Source organism: Arachis hypogaea, chromosome 18, assembly GCF_003086295.3.
Source record: "Arachis hypogaea cultivar Tifrunner chromosome 18, arahy.Tifrunner.gnm2.J5K5, whole genome shotgun sequence".
NCBI classification, from domain to species: Eukaryota; Viridiplantae; Streptophyta; class Magnoliopsida; order Fabales; family Fabaceae; genus Arachis; species Arachis hypogaea.
In genome coordinates, this window is record NC_092053.1 from 59,066,173 (window position 1) to 59,086,151 (window position 19,979).

The 19,979-nt window shown below is 37.9% G+C and overlaps 1 non-coding gene across 1 annotated transcript; it reads left to right on the forward strand.

The window, feature by feature from the left end:
• The first annotated feature begins 791 nt into the window (after positions 1-791).
• On the forward strand, positions 792-899 carry LOC112774189 (small nucleolar RNA R71). The gene has a single exon (XR_003188688.1). It is a non-coding gene; the product is annotated as a small nucleolar RNA R71 (small nucleolar RNA).
• Positions 900-19,979: the final 19,080 nt, after the last annotated feature.

Sequence of the window (19,979 nt, forward strand, 5' to 3'; positions counted from 1 at the left end):
ACGTCCTCTCCTCTCCTCACAGGTTCGGCCATGGCGCTTATGTCAATGGCCTTGCACTCTCCTTTTGGATTCTCTTCTGTATTGCTTGGGAGAGTACTAGGAGGGATTTCAGTGATCCTTTTACTCAGCTGGCCCACTTGTGCTTCCAGATTTCTAATGGAAGACCTTGTTTCATTCATGAAACTTACAGTGGCCTTAGATAGATCAGAGACTAGATTTGCTAAATTAGAAGCATTTTGTTCAGAGTTCTCTGTCTGTTGCTGAGTTGATGATGGGAAAGGCTTGCTATTGCTAAACCTGTTTCTTCCACCATTATTAAAGCCTTGTTGGGGCTTTTGATCCTTCCATGAGAAATTTGGATGATTTCTCCATGTTGAGTTATAGGTGTTTCCATAAGGTTCACCTAAATAATTCACCTCTGCTATTGCAAGGTTCTCAGGATCATAAGCTTCTTCTTCATAAGAAGCCTCTTGAGTACTGTTGGATGCAGCTTGCATTCCATGCAGACTCTGAGAGATCATATTGACTTGCTGAGTCAATATTTTATTCTGAGCCAATATGGCATTCAGAGTATCAACTTCAAGAACTCCCTTCTTCATAGGCGTCCCATTACTCACAGGATTCCTTTCAGAAGTGTACATGAACTGGTTATTAGCAACCATGTCAATGAGTTCTTGAGCTTCTGCAGGCGTTTTTTTTAGGTGAATGGATCCACCTGCAGAAGTGTCCAGTGACATCTTTGATAGCTCAGATAAACCATCATAGAATATATCCAGGATGGTCCATTCTGAAAGCATGTCAGAAGGACACTTTTTGGTCAACTGTTTGTATCTTTCTCAAGCTTCATAGAGGGATTCACCTTCTTTCTGTCTGAAGGTTTGAACATCAGCTCTAAGCTTGCTCAGCTTTTGAGGAGGAAAGTACTTGGCTAAGAAAGCCATGACCAGCTTATCCCAAGAGTTCAGGCTGTCTTTGGGTTGAGAATCCAACCATAATCTAGCTCTGTCTCTTACAGCAAAAGGGAAAAGCATGAGCCTGTAGACTTCAGGATCTACTCCATTAGTCTTAACAGTATCACATATCTGCAAGAATTCAGTTAAGAACTGAAAAGGATCTTCAGATGGAAGTCCATGAAACTTGCAGTTCTGCTGCATCAGAGAAACTAATTGAGGTTTCAGCTCAAAATTGTTTGCTCCAATGGCAGGAATGGAGATGCTTCTTCCATGTAAATTGGAATTAGGTGCAGTAAAGTCACCAAGCATCTTCCTTGCATTGTTGTTGGGTTCGGCTGCCATCTCCTTTACTTGTTCGAAATTTTCAATTAAGTTGTCTCTGGATTGTTGTAATTTAGCTTCTCTTAATTTTCTCTTCAGAGTCCTTTCAGGTTCTGGATCAGCTTTAACAAGAATGCCTTTTTCTCTGTCCCTGCTCATAAGAAAGAGGAGAGAAAAAGAAAAGAAGAGGAATCCTCTATGTCACAGTAAAGAGGTTCCTTATTGTTAGTAGAAAAGAAGAAGAAATTCGAACACAGATAGAGGAGGGGGTTCGAATTTGGTGATGATGTGAGGAAGAGATGTTAGTTAATGAATGAATAAATGGAATAGGATGAGAGAGAAGGAGGGAATTTTCGAAAATTATTTTTGAAAAGGAGTTAGTGATTTTTGAAAATTGGTTTTTAAAAATTGTTAGTATTTTTTGAAAATTAAGATTTAAAATTTAAATTAATTAATAAATTAAAAAGAAATTTTGAAAAAGGGGGAAGATATTTTCGAAAAATGAGAGAGAGAGAGTTAGTTAGGTGGTTTTGAAAAAGTTAAGAAACAAACAAAAAGTTAGTTAGTTAGTTGAAACAAATTTTGAAAAGATAAGGAGTTAGGAAGTTAGAAAAGATATTTTGAAAAGATATTTTTGAAAAAGATAAGATAAGAAGATATTTTTGAGAAGATATGATTGAAATTAGTTTTGAAAAAGATTTGATTTTTTTAAAATCTCAATTAATGACTTGATTCATAAGAAATCACAAGATATGATTCTAGAACTTAAAGTTTGAATCTTTCTTAACAAGCAAGTAACAAACTTCAAATTTTTGAATCAAAACATTAATTGATTATGTTATTTTCGAAAATTTGGTATAAAAATAAGAAAAAGATTTTTGAAAAAGATTTTTTTAATTTTCGAAAATAACTAAAAATTTTGAAAAAGATTTGATTTTTGAAAAAGATTTTGAAAAAAAAGATAAGATTTTCAAATTGAAAATTTGATTTGACTCATAAGAAACAATTTGAATTTAAAAATTTTTGAAAAAGTCAACTCAAATTTTCGAATTTTGATGAGAGAAAAAGGGAAAGATATTTTTTTGATTTTTTTGAATTTTTATGAAAACATGAAAATTATGCAATGCATGAAATTTTTAGATCAAACCAATGAATGCATGTATGAATGATATGAATGTCAAGATGAACACCAAGAACACTATGAATGTCAAGATGAACATCAAGAACATATTTTTGAAAAATTTTTAATGCAAAGAAAACATGCAAGACACCAAACTTAGAATTCTTTAATGCTTACGCACTAAGAATTCAAGAATGCATATGATAAACATGAAAAGACACAAAACAAAAAATCATCAAGATCAAACAAGAAGACTTACCAAGAACAACTTGAAGATCATGAAGAACACTATGAATGCATGATATTTTCGAAAAATGCAAGATGCATATGCAAGTGACACCAAACTTATAACATGACTCAAGACTCAAACAAGAAACAGAAAAATATTTTTGATTTTTATGATTTTCTAATTTTTTTTGGATTTTATTTTATATTTTTCGAAAATTATTTAGAAGGAAAGAAAAATAAGGATTCCAAATTTTTAATATGAATTCCAGGAATCTTGCCATGTTAGTCTAAAGCTTCAGTCCAGGAATTAGACATGGCTCACTAGCCAGCCAAGCTTTCAAAGAAAGCTCCAGTCCAAAACACTAGACATGGCCAATGGCCAGCCAAGATTTAGCATGTAGATCAGAAACAGTAGCAGGTGGATTAACTCCAACTAGCTTGCTCTTGATAACAAATTGCTGCCTCAGTCCAAATAAATTTAGACATGGCTTTACAGCCAGCCAGGCTTCACATGCTTCATGAAACACTAGAATTCATTCTTAAAAATTCTGAATCTAAAAATTTTTTTTTTTTCGAAAACAAAGGAGAAAATTTTGAAAGATTTTTGAAAAATTTTTAAAAACAAAACAAAAAGAAAATTACCTAATCTGAGCAACAAGATGAACCGTCAGTTGTCCAAACTCAAACAATCCCCGGCAACGGCGCCAAAAACTTGGTGCTGTTGCCGGATCAAAAGGGAATCTGGCACTGATGTTACCGGACCAAAAGCTTGCCGAAGACTCAAACAATCCCCGGCAACGGCGCCAAAAACTTGATGCACGAAATTGTGATCTCCAGGCTCGAACAAATCCTGGTAATGGCTCCAAAGCTTGGTGCTCTGATCTTAATTCATGATTGTCACAACTTCGATACAACTAACCAGCAAGTGCACTGGGTCGTCCAAGTAATACCTTACGTGAGTAAGGGTCGAATCCCACGGAGATTGTTGGTATGAAGCAAGCTATGGTCACCTTGTAAATCTCAGTCAGGCAGATATAAAGTGATAATGGTGTTTTCGAATATTATATAATAAAATAGGGATAGAGATACTTATGTAAATCATTGGTAGGAATTTCAGATAAGCGAATGGAGATGCTTTTCGTTCCTCTGAACCTCTGCTTTCCTGCTATCTTCATCCAATCAGTCTTACTCCTTTCCATGGCTGGCTTTATGCAAGGGCATCACCGTTGTCAGTGGCTACATCCCCTCCTCTCAGTGAATAATATGCTCACGCACCCTGTCACGGCACGGCTATTCATCTGTCGGTTCTCGATCATGCTGGAATAGGATTCACCCTCCTTTTGCGTCTGTCACTAACGCCCAACAATCGCGAGTTTGAAGCTCGTCACAGTCATTCAATCATTGAATCCTACTCGGAATACCACAGACAAGGTTTAGACTTTCCGGATTCTCTTGAATGCCGCCATCATTCTAGCTTACGCCACGAAGATTCTGGTTAGGAGATCTAAGAGATACTCATTCTAGCTTAATTCATGTAGAACAGAAGTGTTTGTCAGGCACGCGTTCATAGGGGAGAATGGTGATGAGCGTCACACATAATCATCACCTTCATCACGTTCTTGGGTGCGAATAGATATCTTAGAAGAGGAAGAAGAAGAATTGAATAGAAAACAGAAGTACTTGCATTAATCTTTGAGGAACAGCAGAGCTCCACACCTTAATCTATGGAGTGTAGAAACTCTACCGTTAAAAATACATAAGTGAAGGTCCAGGCATGGCCGTGATGGCCAGCCCCCTAAACGAGATCACAGGATCAAAATACAATCCAGGATGCCTAATACAATAGTAAGAGGTCCTATTTATAATAAACTAGCTACTAGGGTTTACATGAGTAAGTATTTGATGTATAAATCCACTTCCGGGGCCCACTTGGTGTGTGTTTGGGCTGAGCTTAAGTGTTGCACGTGCAGAGGCCATTTGTGGAGTTGAATGCCAGTTTTTGTGCCAGTTTGGGCGTTCAACTCTGGTTTTGGATCCTTTTCTGGCGCTGGACGCCAGATTTGGGTAGAAAGCTGGCGTTGAACGCCAGTTTACGTCGTCAATTCTTGGCCAAAGTATGGACTATTATATATTGCTGGAAATCCCTGGATGTCTACTTTCCAACGCAATTGGAAGCGCGCCATTTCGAGTTCTGTAGCTCCAGAAAATCCACTTTGAGTGCAGGGAGGTCAGAATCCAACAGCATCAGCAGTCCTTTTTCAACCTCTGAATCTGATTTCTGCTCAAGTCCCTCAATTTCAGCCAGAAAATACCTGAAATCACAGAAAAACACACAAACTCATAGTAAAGTCCAGAAATGTGAATTTAACATAAAAACTAATGAAAACATCCCTAAAAGTAACTAGATCCTACTAAAAACATACTAAAAACAATGCCAAAAAGCGTATAAATTATCCGCTCATCAGCTAGCCTGGGCGCCAGCTTAGGGACTTCTTGAACAGGTCAGGGCCTAGGATGTTGTATGTATATATATGTATATAGTTATTATCTAGCTATATCTAGGGGTGTTCTAACTAAAAGTCTATACTTAAATAAAAGTTGGATCACTGAATGTTGTTGACTGCTTGTGATGTATTTATGTGTGGTTGTTTGTAACTGTTTTATCTGTTATCAGTTGTGAATTGATTATGAATGATTCCGTCTATTAATCCAAATGTTTTCAAAAAAAAAAAACCCCGCAAATTAACTACGTTTTTAACAACAAATCAGGCTCATATGATAAATAATAGATAATAATTAGGAAGACAAATTGGTAGCGCTCAGTTTCTGGTATGATCTAGACATATTGAAAATTGGGTCGTTACAATTTGGTATCAGAGCAGTTCGTTCCCAGTAGAGCCTGGGGAGTGGACTGACTATGCTTCATTGCATACTCTACTTGTGTGTCTCATGCCGTTAGGGTATCTTTAAGATACATTTGGCATGAATGTCTATGAGTGCTCATTTTGGGAATGTTCGTGCTTAACTTGAGACACTAAGATTGATCACCTTAATGTTGATTGTTTGGTACGGATAAGACCTCAATGACTATGAATAGGCATGGTTTAATTGAGCTCCGAACGACGAATTGATGTGAGCCACAGCTATCCTCATAGCTATTATGATCTCCATGGCTATGACTATGTGAGATTTGGATGCTGTAAGGAACGAACTAATATCTTCGTCAAGATGGCTTGAAGGAAATAGACTGCTTGAAGATGGATTCTGCATGTGGCTGAAATTTTGAGGGCAAAATTTTCTTTTAGGAGGGTAGAATGTAACAACCCCGATTTTCGAGTACGTGAGATCTTTCTGAAAGTACAAATTTCTCCGGAAGATCAGTAAGGGGAAAACCTTTGATATATCATCAAGTATCTCAATCCTCATTGTCATTATGTTATCTTTAAGTTAGAACCTTTTACGAGACAAGCTCGACAACGCAGTCACGAAGAGCCTAGTTTTTGAACCGTATCGGTTAGGAGTTTTGATTCTGTTTTTCGTAAATAGTCTCAACTTGACGAACCGGACTTGATTCATGAGAGAAGAGAGATAATAGGATAATATTATCATTATATTAGTATTAGAAGCTTTTTGAATGATATTATAAGGTTACCTGGTCAGTTTTAGTTAAAAACAGAAAATCGGTTTAACCAGGTTCACAGTTTATTGGTGCAGCTTAGCACCAGCACTCTCTGATGACTTTAGCAATGCTAAGGCCTCATTATTCATGTTTTATTCTCATAATAAATATGTTACTAGTGTCATTTATGCTAGTAGCTCAGAAAATAATTTTTAGAGATGTTTTTACGAGTGTTCCGATACACCTAGTTTTTGTAGTTGTACACCAGAGATATTTTAATCTTATTTTAATCCACCTCCAAGCCAACCAATCACAACTCACCTTACACCCCCAAGACACTCCAAGGCTGGTCATTTACTCCCTTTGGCCCAAATTGAAAGGAGAGAAAAGAGAGAAAACTTCATGAACACTTAATCTTCAAAGCAGGTTTCTTCTGAACCAAAACTCAAATCAAAACTCCGATTTCACCAAGATGATCCTCTCTTCTTCCTCTACATAACCATGTAACTTATCAAGGATGGAAATAAGGTGAGATGGCTGTCTCCCTCCCATTTCAATTCGGTTTTCAAGGAAAACCATGCAAAACATGTGTTTTCTTGATGTTCTTCCTTAGGAATCATGCTTAACTTGACTTGAGGGCCAAGAAACGTGAATTTCCAGCAAGTCTAAGGTGAGATATCTCTTCCTAACATACTGAGTGAGATTTGGTCAGTTGAGAGTTTTTGGATTTAAAGTTGTTCTTGATGTGATTTAGGAGGAAAAAGTGCTTAAGGACCACCTAGAAGTTTAACCGAATTAGGATGAGCAGCAAAACCAGGTAGGGTGTCACGAAATTAATCTTGATTATTTGTGTTTGAGTTGTGTGAATGTTGTATGACTTGGATGTGCTAAAAATTGGTTGCATATATGATTGATTCTTGGTGAAAATTTGGTGAAATTTTGATGAAATTTGATGAAATTCAAGCTTTAAAGTTCATGTTCTTGGAGCAGCTAGAAAACGAAACCCTAGGCCCTAAATTGGGGTTCAATTTGTGTTAAAATCATGTGGAAAAGATAGGGTTTTAGTGGCTGAGAATTTATTTTGAATTTTGGTAAAAATCGGTTGCTGAAAAGACTGAAAAACGGGTAAAAATAGAGAAAGAATCTGAAGAATTTACGAAGAACACGAAGAACACTTTGAGTGTGGTGAAGAACAATGAAGAACACCTTTTAGATCTTAAAAAGGGCAAGGTTGTAATTATTTTGGTGTTTGAGGGGTTATTTGGTAATTTCTGAAAGTTAGGGTGGTTAAAGTAGAAATATTAAAAGTTACCGGGGTAAAAAGTGAATTCTAAAGGTTAAAAGTTAAAGTGGGGTAATTTTCGAAAATATATTAATAAATAATAAAAAATAATAAAATATTAAATAATAATATTTAATTAAAAATAATATTTTAATAAAAATAATAAAATAATGCGAAAAAGGCCATTTTCTGTAAAAGCTTTAGAAAGACAACTTTAGGTGCAGAATCTCATAATTACCTTCATAAAACACTTAGGGAGTGGTAATAACATGATAGTGAGGCAAAGATAAAGAAAAGATAAAAAGTTAAAGAAAAGATAAAAACCAAAGAAAATTCTGTAAAGTTTTAATGACAGAAAAACAGACAGAAATTAGTGAACGAACTAGGGCAACATAGTTAGACCTTGAGTTGTGACTAGGGTTAGGTATTATATGAAAAGTTAAACTGTTTCAGTATAGACTTAATGAAGCTATACTTGGGACAGGCATACTATTCATACCGAAATTTACATAAGCTTTAAATGCATACGTTAAGCAGAGAAATCAGAGCAGAGTAAAAAAACGCAGAGAACAGAGTAACCAGAGAAAAGTAAAGAGATACAGAGAAAAGAGTAATCAAAGCAGAGTAAAAAGACAAAGTGAAAAGAGTAATATGATAAAGAGAAATGGTTTGAGCCAAGATATTGTGAAAGTGAAAGATGTAAATTTTGTATAGTATGATTGAATAGAGAAAGAAAGAAGTACTGCATAAGAATGTGAAAGTGATGATGAATAATGAGAATGATATTGAATGATGATAATGAGAAAAGAGTAATATAACAAAGAGAATAGAGGAGAAGAGTATAAAAATAAAGAGTTAAGCCCTGTGGCATGATATTCTATTACATGTTCATCTGATGCTTTTCTATTGGCCCTAGAGGTCCTGTAGGCCCAAGTTCACCTACAGTAAGTTGTTATTCCTGTAGGCCGAAGTTCACCTACAGTGAATATCAATTGTGTATCTCAGGGTGTTGCTCCTGTAGGCCGAAGTTCACCTACAGAGAGTTGTGATACCTGTAAGCCGAAGTTCACTTACAGGGGCACCATTTCTGTAAGCCGAAGTTCACTTACAGAGGTGTTATTTCTGTAGGCCGAAGTTCACCTACAGAAAGCTGTTGTGTTGTGTTTAGACTATTCCTGTAAGCCGAAGTTCACTTACGGGAGTGCTATTTCTGTAGGCCGAAGTTCACCTACAGAAAATAAGCCATATCTAGGACTAGTTCCTAGGTAATGTCGGGCTGCAGGGTGTAAACCGACACGTGAGCTCATGGCTTGCATAGGACAGACATGCATCATACTTGGTTGCGCATTTCCTCTGTTATGATTGTTGTTTGAATGTATGCTTTCTTTGTTTTCATTCTATTCTCTGTGTCTGTGTTTTGTTTTCTTGTATTCTTTTGTTTGTGTTTTGCTTTCTATTTTCTCTATTTATCTATTTCTTCTATCTACTGCTTCTCGGTATTCTGCTATTTATCTGCTAAACAACACGAAATTAATGAACTTAACTAATAACCCCGACCCTACTAAGAATTCCCCAGTTCTTACCCTTTCTCTCTCCCTTCCCCCTTCAGATGGAAGTAAGAGTACCTTACAGTAGCTTGTTGATGATGGTTCTACAAAGAGGATTCTGCTCTAGATAGTCTTCTGAGTCTAGGGTGAATATCGTTCCCTGTTTATATGTATATACTGTGAGACTAGCCAACGTCTGTATCCCGTTTGTTCTTGAACTTTAACTTAAATCCTGTGTACGAGACTCCTGTTGTGGGGCTACTTGATGAGGTACCAGAGAGACGTTATATGACAATGTCTGATCGTGCAAAGGAGTAGTAGATGATGTTCTACCTTTTGCTGATGTTCCACCTGACTTGATTTTTGAAGACTTAGAACGTACTTTCCCTCGCTTTAGTAGTTTAGAGGGACTAGGTGAGTGTAGAGTCTAGGCTAGCCTGGGCGCCAGCTTAGGGACTTCTTGAACAGGTTAGGGCCTAGGATGTTGTATGTATATATATGTATATAGTTATTATCTAGCTATATCTAGGGGTGTTCTAACTAAAAGTCTATACTTAAATAAAAGTTGGATCACTGAATGTTGTTGACTGCTTGTGATGTATTTGTGTGTGGTTGTTTATAACTGTTTTTTCTGTTATCAGTTGTGAATTGATTATGAATGATTCTGTCTATTAATCCAAATGTTTTCAAAAAAAAAAAACCCCCGCAAATTAACTACGTTTTTAACAACGAATCAGGCTCATATGATAAATAATAGATAATAATTAGGAAGACAAATTGGTAGCGCTCAGTTTCTGGTATGATCTAGACATATTGAAAATTGGGTCGTTACATCTCTTGCTAGTGATATGCCCCTCTGAGCATTTTGTCGTCTTACTTGCATGTAGTAGCTACCATGTTTTTAAGAAACTTCATTCTTTTGTGGCATTAATCTTCACTTGCATTGCATTAATTCCAGTTTTTGTCTCTCTGAGCTGAATATTTTTCTCTTTTCTTCCTTTTTAGGATGGCCACTAAAAAGGAAAGAAAAAGACCTCCAAAAAGCCATCTACAAAGAGATCAACTCAAAGAACAACCGTCAAGGCGCAAACTTCCTCGAAGGCTAAACCACTTGCTAAGCGGTTGAAGAATTATACCCGCATTGGTAAGGCAAAAAAGCAAGTTCCCGCAAGATTTACCAACCCACCTACGGCGGAAACCAACAATCCGGAGTCCATCTCGGATCATGGCAGAGAAGTAATCAAGAGGTGAACATGGAGACGTCCTTGTCTCACCATCCTATGGCCATTGAGAGTGACACTCCCGGGCCCACTCTGCTCATTACTGATAGCATGGAGGACCGTACAAATTTCTAAGTGTGGGGAGGTCATTTACCGACTTCCGTAGGTAACAACACTTCATTTCAACACCCATATCTTAGTTGTCTTTGTTAGTTAGCATAATTTGCTTTTTGAAGTTAGTTGCATTGCATGATAGCTTTAGAGCTTGTACTTATTCCACTTGTCTTTATGTTAGAACTACTTGGTGAGAGTGACGATTCTTTTCCAAGAAACTGTTTTAGGGCACCCTACCAATTTGAAATTTTTTTTTGTGTTGAACTTTCTTGAAGGAATTAATTTTGGAACAGGTTTTGAGCTAAGAACACACAAGCATGTGAGTTTTGAGCTTAATTGCGTGGTTACATCATATAACCACTTATTTCCATTATTGTGTGCATTATTCTCTTTCTATGATTATAATCCTTGATTTGTTTGACTCTTTATATCCATTATTTTGTGTATGAATGCATTTAGATGACTGAGGCTATTATTTCAATAGCTCACTTACCCAAATAGCCTTACCTTTTATTTACCATTGTTAGCTAATTTTGAGTCTATGTTAAACCCCCTTTTGTTCTTTAATGTAGCACATCACTATCCTTAAGTGAAAAATAATAAATGTCCTCTAATTTGGATCTTTGATTAGCTTTGGCTAGAGAGTGTGTGTCAATTAAGTGCGTGGGAAAATTTGGAAACATTGGTAGAGGTAAAAGTGTGTTTTTGTATTTTTATTGAAAATATTTGGAATTGGGTACATACTCATGCATTGAATGTTTAAACTATTGATGAGATATTTTGGAGGAAAAATAAATCTCTCCCAAAACACCCAAATCTAACCGGCAAGTGCACCGGGTCGCATCAAGTAATAATAACTCACGGGAGTGAGGTCGATCCCACAGGGATTGAAGGATTGAGCAATTTTAGTTTAGTGGTTGATTTAGTCAAGCGAATCAAGATTTGGTTGATGGTTTTGTGACTTGCAGAATTAAATTGCATTGAAGTAAAGAGAACAAGAAAAAAATTGCTGAAACTTAAAGAACAAGAAATTAAATGGCAGAAACTTAAAGTGCAAGAAATGTAAATTGCGGAATCTTAAAGTGCAAGGAATGTAAATTGCTTGAAATGTAAAGGGGATTGGGATGTGGATTTGCAGAATTTAAACAAGGAAAAATTAAATTGCATCGAACAGAAGAGTAAAAGGGAATTGGGATTGAACCGGATATGAAGCAGAAAAGTAAATGAACATAAGAAAGTAATAAACAGAGAAGTGAAATGAGAAATTCAGATCTCAGGACCCAGAGACTAGAAAACCAAGTCTAGATCTCAATGCCTTCCTAGATCCAACAAGAACAATTGCAAGGAAATTGTAAATTGCAAAGAAAAGAGATGAAGAACAATGAACCGGAAATGGAATTCAATTAACAGTAAAGAAACAGTGAGATCCAAGATTGAGATTGAAACAGAATTTCTTCAATTCTCCAATCCAAGATCCAAGACAAATGTAAAATGAAATTGAAAGCAATGAAAGCAAAGAAATTAAAGTTCAAAAGCTCTCCGAAAACTATTATGAAAATTCCCAAAGGAAAGCTCTCTGAATAACTTGAATTCTATCCTATTTATACACTTTCTTCCAATGATCTTCAAGCCTTGAGTTGGGCCTTTGCTCTTGGTGGAATTGGGTTGAAAGAGGCCTTGGTTGATTGCTCTTGAAGTTTGGAGAAGAACCGAAGTGAACCAATTGAACCGGTTTTGAGGTTAGCAAAAGTTGGACCAAAAGTTTGAGCCAAAGTTAGGGGTCTAACTTTGGCTCCAACTTTTCATATCAGTTGGCATATTTTTCTGGTTTGGACGTTGGTGCCAACGTTAGGGGTCTAACTTTGACCCTAACGTTGGCCTTCCTTTGGTGCTAGTGGCGCCAACGTTAGCCTCCAAGTTAGGGGGCTAACGTTGGCGCAAACGTTGGCCCTTCCCCCTTTGTAATTCATGTGCCAACGTTAGCCTCCAAGTTAGGGGGCTAACGTTGGCGCAAACGTTGGTGCCCAGGGGAGATCTTCTCAAGTTCCAACGTTAGCCTCCAAGTTAGGGGGCTAACGTTGGGGCTAACGTTGGCCCTTCTCCCTTTGTAATTCATGTGCCAACGTTAGCCTCCAAGTTAGGGGGCTAACGTTGGCGCAAACGTGGGATGGCCAGGGAGGAAATTTCAAGTTCCAACGTTAGCCTCCAAGTTAGGGGGCTAACGTTGGGGCTAACTTCATGCTTCCTGGTTCAATTTCACTTATTCCATTGTCCTCTCTTCACTCCTAGCCATTCCTCTTTGCTTCAACCTTTCTCCAAGCTTTCTTCACCTATCATTAATCAACCAAACTCATCAAAGCTATGCTCAAAATCATGAGATATTCATTCTTTCATAATATGCAACAAATATAGCATAAAACCTCATGAAATGGCATAAATTCATATATGGTTGGTTCAATCAAGGGAAACATGAAAATCTACTCAATTAGCTTGCTTGTAGCTTAAGAAAGTGCATAATTCTAATGAAAACAAAAGAAAAAGACTAGCTAAAATAGGCTAGGATGACTTGTCATCACAACACCAAACTTAAAGCTTGCTTGTCCCCAAGCAAGAAAAGATTTAAAGAAAGAATGAAATGGAAGAGGATGTTCATGCTAGCAGAGTATTATTAATAGTTCATGGGGTTTTGTGTGGATATGCAAAAACTCACTTCTTATTGACTCCTAGGCCTAGAAAGTCTCCTTCAAGCTCCAAGTGACCTACTGCTATGACTTCTCATTATTCCTTTATCCTTGGCTATTACTTTGTGCATAAGCTTTATTTGAGTGTCATGTGTAGCAAGTTCATTTTCTTTTCTTTATACTTGACACATTATTCACCATAGACACTTGGCTCACATACCTTCTTAAAACATTGATGCCCAGCACCTCTTTGGGTTACTAAATGCCTTGTAGTTAGGTTGCTCTTGATAGTGGACTTTCAGCTGATGATCCCGGATTAGTTTACCCAAGTCACCAAGTGTTGATGCACTCCAAAGAGCTTAATAATCCAAGCAGATCCTAATACAAAGACACCACAGGCATATATTCTAAGGTTCAAGCTATTGGTGTCCAGCTTTGCTTCTTTTCGTTTTTCTTTTATTCTGCCACTTTTTGGCTATCTCTTTTTCTTCTTTCCTTCTTTTTGTTTTTCTTTCTAACCAAGGAATTTAATTCAATTGAGATTCCTAGACAGTAGGCCACTTCTTTACTTAGAAGGAGATATCCTAGCTCTTTATTCACTAAAAGTGAGCTATTATACAATCACACATATACCACCACTTACTTTTATTTCACTTCTAACTAACAGAGACTATCTTGCTTCACATTCAAACTGTTCTTTTATTGAATTGAAAGATGCAGGGGACAACACATGCTTCTTGTCAAGTGAAAATAAACACACAAGCACACACATAAACTAGCCTACTTATTTTAAAAGAAACAAACATAATGCAAAGACTTTTAAATAACTACTTAAAAATGCAAAGACAACTTAGAACAGATAGATTTTGTAGTGATGAATAAGGAGCACGTCCACCTTTCATTTGTCATGCCTTTTCTTTCTCCTTTCATACACTTGGCTGCTAGTGTTCCCACCATCCTTGTTTGGTGGTTGTTGATCTTGCCAAAAGCCAGCCTTATTCATAGCCTCCTCCACTCTATCTTCAAGTCTCATAGCCCTGTTCACTTCTACCTCACTTCTCATTTTGAAGAATTCATCAAAAGTTGGGAATGCCGGATCCATGTTGTGCATATGTTCTCCAATATAGTTCAGTTTGATTTGGCTATTGACATTATAATCGGCTTGCACTTCATACCTTGCTTCTTGGAGTGTTGTGAACTCCTTGAAAGCCTTCAAACTTTTAGCTTGCATTTGTTCCAACTTCCCAAAAGATTCATGAGATTGAAAGGCATGTTCTTCTTGCATCACAAGAAATCTTGACTCGAATTCATTTTGTTTGTTTATTATTCTTAGCTCTCTTTCTTCTTGTGCTTGTTGGTTTTGCATGTACAGAGAATGGTATTCCTCTTGCCTCTCTTGGATTCTCGTGTACTGTTGAGACAATCTCCCTATTGCCTTTGCCGTGATCATTCTCAAGGAGTGGCAGATTTCTTCCTTGAAGCATGTGATAGGATTTTGTCCTTATGCTATGCTTTCCTTTGTCTTGTCTTTTTCATTGAAGATTCTTTGACCTCCTAGTCATCACAACAAGACAACATATATTAGTCTTATCCAACCGTAGCAATATTGTTCTTTTTAGTAAAAATATGTGAACCATCAATTCTTATCTCATGTGAACCGTGACACTTTCTTTGGAGGACACCAAACTTAGTGTTTGGTAATGTATAAAGAAAATGAGTTTCTTCCTCTAATTGGTGAAGTTCAAATGTTAAATGTTCATAAGAATTGTTTTCATCATACTTTCTTTTTCTCTTTTTTTTTTCATGAAGGATTAATTGCATCCTCGAATCGGTGCATCAAGGTTTGATGAACACCAAACTTGTTTCTTGTCAAAGGGTACATCACAATTAATACCTTCATTATCGAAAAAAAAAAAAAATTTCTATTTATAAGGTTTTGGAAAATAACAAATGTATGATTATTGATGCATGAGTTTCAAATTTTCATGAAGCTATGTGGACACCAAACTTACTGTTTGGCCATATGCTCTATCAAAACATTTTAAGCATGTGAAACAACATCCTTTGTAATCTTGGTTAAGTGTGCTTGAAGATACACCGAACTTAGTATATGTTTCAAAATAGTGCATGCAATAAATGGACATGTTCATGAAAAGAGAAAAGAATTCATGCATCAAGTGATCATAATTTATTGAATGTAAAATGACATGAATCTTAAAGCATGGGTTGCCTCCCATGGAGCGCTCTTTTATTGTCACTAGCTTGACATTGAGGCTTTCTTTTATGGTGGTTGGTGCCTGTAGGGCCTCAATTTGTCTCCCCTGACCGTGATCCTCTTCTTTGTTCTCTGGTGTTCAATTTCAGCATGCTCTAATGATAGTATGTTGCTGACAGTGTAGTAATCCTCGGTTTGTTGATTTGCCCCCAACTGTTGATATATCAGTTGCACTTTGTCACCTTTGGAAAGCCCCTCTGTTGGAATCTTTCTATTCTTCCAGCCCCTTTTTGCTTTGTTTCTGCGTTTCATCTTTCCTTTTGTTGATCTTTCTTTTCTGGCCATAGGCTTTCCTTGGGGGCTTCTCTTTTCAGTGGCTAATACTCTACTACCCTCTTGGGCTTTTTTATCAGTCTGCACAATCCTTAGCATTGGGATGTTGCTGTGACTTTCCTGGTCATTTTTCATATAGTCTTTCTCTTCCTTGCTAAATTGTGCCTCTGGCAACACCTTCAGAGTGATGCTCTGGTCATGCATCCTGAGAGTTAATTCCCCTTCCTCTACGTCTATGATAGCTCTAGCAGTGGCTAAGAATGGCCTTCCCAGTATAACAGAGTCACCATCATCATTGTTTGATTCTAGAATCACAAAATCAGCAGGGTAAATAAAACTGTCCACCTTGACCAAAAGATTTTCAATTACACCCCTGGGGTACACCATTGACTTATCTACCAGCTCCAAAGACATTTGTACTAGTTTGACCTCCTCTATATTCAGCTTTTTCACCAAGGAGGATGATATTAAGTTAATACTTGCTCCGAGATCACACATTGCTTTAGTGATTGTCAATTTCCCAATGGTGCAAGGCAACAGGAAGCTTCCTGGGTCCTCAAGCTTGGGAGGAAGCCCCTTTTGAATCAAGGCCCTGCATTCCTCAGCAATCATTATGGTTTCTTTCTCATCCCAGCTTCTTTTCTTGTTGATAAGATCCTTCAGAAACTTGGAATATAGAGGCATTTGTTCAAGTGCTTCAGCTAAGGGAATATTGATTTCCAGCTTCTTAAAAATCTCAAGGAATTTGTGAAAATGCTGGTCTTTAACCTCTTTGTTAAACCTCTGAGGATATGGCAGTGGAGGTGTGATGCTTTTTCCTATTTGTTGCTGCCCCTGAGCTACTTCTTTTGAGCTATGTGGCTGGTTGTCCTTCTCTTTGAGTTTCTCAGTGTCTTTGTTTGGCATCACATCTTGCTCCTTAGCCTCATCTACCTTTGTTTGATTCTCATCCTCCTTTGGTTCTTTGATGTTCTCTGCTTGCTTCCTTGTAGTGTCATTGTTGCTTATCAATGCTCTTCCACTCCTTAATTGTATTGCCTTGCATTCTTCCTTGGGATTTGGAATTGTGTCACTGGGCAGTGAGTTTGAAGGTCTCTCAACAGATACTTGCTTGGAGAGTTACCCCATCTGTCTCTCTAGGCTCTTCAGGGAGGCTTCCTGATTCTTGGCTACCATTTCTTGGTGTTTCAACATTTTGTCTATCATGGCCTCCAAGTGAGTGATTCTTTGGGCTTCAGGTGATATTTGAGGTGGGTTATGAGATGTGGGTGGTGGATGGTAGGCATTTTGGTTGGTGGGTTGGTTATTAGGTTGGTATTGGTTGAGGTTGGGGTAGTTGTTTTGAGGTTTTCTGTAGGGGTTTTGGTTAGTCTGCTGCTGGTTGTGATTTTGGTTACTTCTTGGGTTGTGTTGGTTTGAGTTCCTCTGCCATGGTTGTTGGTTTTGGGCATGGTTATCTCCCCATCTGAGGTTTGGGTGGTTTTTCCAGGATGGATTGTATGTATCACCATACACTTCATTTGGTCCTTGGTTGTGCATATACTGAACTTGCTCTTGTTGTTGTTCTTCTTGAGTTTCTTCACTCTGTCCCCATGTGGTTGATGGTTGGCTAGTGTTGACTGCTGCAACTTGGAGACTATCAATCCTCTTGGCCATTTGCTCAAATTGTTGCTGAATTTGCTGCTGCATCATCTTGTTTTGAGCCAGGATTGAATCCACTCCTTCTAGCTCCATTACTCCTCTCCTTTGTGATGGTTGGCGGCCTCTTTGATGAGCAAAGAAATATTGGTTTTTGGACACCATATCAATGAGTTCTTGAGCCTCTTCTGCAGTTTTCATGAGTTGCAAGGAACCTCCAGCTGAATGATCCAAAGCTTCCTGAGATTTCAGTGTTAAGCCTTCATAGAAGTTTTGAAGCTTCTCCCACTCATTAAATATGGCAGGGGGACATTTCCTTATCAGAGCCTTGTACCTCTCCCATGCCTCATAGATAGGTTCGGCCTCCATTTGTGTAAATGTTTGTACCTCAGCCTTTAACCTTATAATCCTCTGAGGTGGATAAAATTTTGCAAGGAACTTAGTTACCAAATCATCCCAGTTGTTGATGCTGTCCCTTGGAAAGGATTCCAACCATTGAGTGGCCTTGTCCCTGAGAGAAAATGGAAATAGCATCAGCTTGTAGCTGTCAGGGGGCACTCCATTAGTTTTGACAGTGTTGCATATCCTCAAGAAAGTGGATAAATGTTGGTGTGGGTCCTCAAGTGGTCCTCCACCAAAAGAGCAGTTGTTCTGAACCAAAGTGATGAGTTGTGGCTTGAGTTCAAAGTTGTTAGCATTGACATTTGGAGCCAAGATGCTGCTCCCACAATGTCTAGGATTTGCAAAGGTGTAGGAAGCCAAAACTCTCCTCTGGGGTGGGTTGCCATTGTTGTTGTCTTCTCCACCGGGTGGATTGGTTAAATGTTCCTCCATCTCTTGGAATTCTTCGTCTGATTCCTCTTCTCCAACAATGTTTTTCCCTCTTTCAGCTCTTCTTAACCTCCTGAGAGTTCTTTCGTCTTGTTCATGAAAATTGGGTATGGTTCTTCCTGTACCTGACATACAAGCAGAACATGAGAAATGCACAAAACTAGTGACACTTCAATTTACTGCCAGATTGAAGTGTTAGTTAATTTAAGCAAAAAATCAAACAGTTAGTGGGTTAATCAAAATTAAAGAAAAAGTGCTTGATCTAAATTACCACCTCACTTAATCATTGTCAATCTAATCAATCCCCGGCAACGGCGCCAAAAACTTGATGAGATATTTTGGAGGAAAAATAAATCTCTCCCAAAACACCCAAATCTAACCGGCAAGTGCACCGGGTCGCATCAAGTAATAATAACTCACGGGAGTGAGGTCGATCCCACAGGGATTGAAGGATTGAGCAATTTTAGTTTAGTGGTTGATTTAGTCAAGCGAATCAAGATTTGGTTGATGGTTTTGTGACTTGCAGAATTAAATTGCATTGAAGTAAAGAGAACAAGAAATAAATTGCTGAAACTTAAAGAACAAGAAATTAAATGGCAGAAACTTAAAGTGCAAGAAATGTAAATTGCGGAATCTTAAAGTGCAAGGAATGTAAATTGCTTGAAATGTAAAGGGGATTGGGATGTGGATTTGCAGAATTTAAACAAGGAAAAATTAAATTGCATCGAACAGAAGAGTAAAAGGGAATTGGGATTGAACCGGATATGAAGCAGAAAAGTAAATGAACATAAGAAAGCAATAAACAGAGAAGTGAAATGAGAAATTCAGATCTCAGGACCCAGAGACTAGAAAACCAAGTCTAGATCTCAATGCCTTCCTAGATCCAACAAGAACAATTGCAAGGAAATTGTAAATTGCAAAGAAAAGAGATGAAGAACAATGAACCGGAAATGGAATTCAATTAACAGTAAAGAAATAGTGAGATCCAAGATTGAGATTGAAACAGAATTTCTTCAATTCTCTAATCCAAGATCCAAGACAAATGTAAAATGAAATTGAAAGCAATGAAAGCAAAGAAATTAAAGTTCAAAAGCTCTCCGAAAACTATTATGAAAATTCCCAAAGGAAAGCTCTCTGAATAACTTGAATTCTATCCTATTTATACACTTTCTTCCAATGATCTTCAAGCCTTGAGTTGGGCCTTTGCTCTTGGTGGAATTGGGTTGAAAGAGGCCTTGGTTGATTGCTCTTGAAGTTTGGAGAAGAACCGAAGTGAACCAATTGAACCGGTTTTGAGGTTAGCAAAAGTTGGACCAAAAGTTTGAGCCAAAGTTAGGGGTCTAACTTTGGCTCCAACTTTTCATATCAGTTGGCATATTTTTCTGGTTTGGACGTTGGTGCCAACGTTAGGGGTCTAACTTTGACCCTAACGTTGGCCTTCCTTTGGTGCTAGTGGCGCCAACGTTAGCCTCCAAGTTAGGGGGCTAACGTTGGCGCAAACGTTGGCCCTTCCCCCTTTGTAATTCATGTGCCAACGTTAGCCTCCAAGTTAGGGGGCTAACATTGGCGCAAACGTTGGTGCCCAGGGGAGATCTTCTCAAGTTCCAACGTTAGCCTCCAAGTTAGGGGGCTAACGTTGGGGCTAACGTTGGCCCTTCTCCCTTTGTAATTCATGTGCCAACGTTAGCCTCCAAGTTAGGGGCTAACGTTGGCGCAAACGTTGGATGGCCAGGGCAAGTTCCAACGTTAGCCTCCAAGTTAGGGGGCTAACGTTGGGGCTAACTTCATGCTTCCTGGTTCAATTTCACTTATTCCATTGTCCTCTCTTCACTCCTAGCCATTCCTCTTTGCTTCAACCTTTCTCCAAGCTTTCTTCA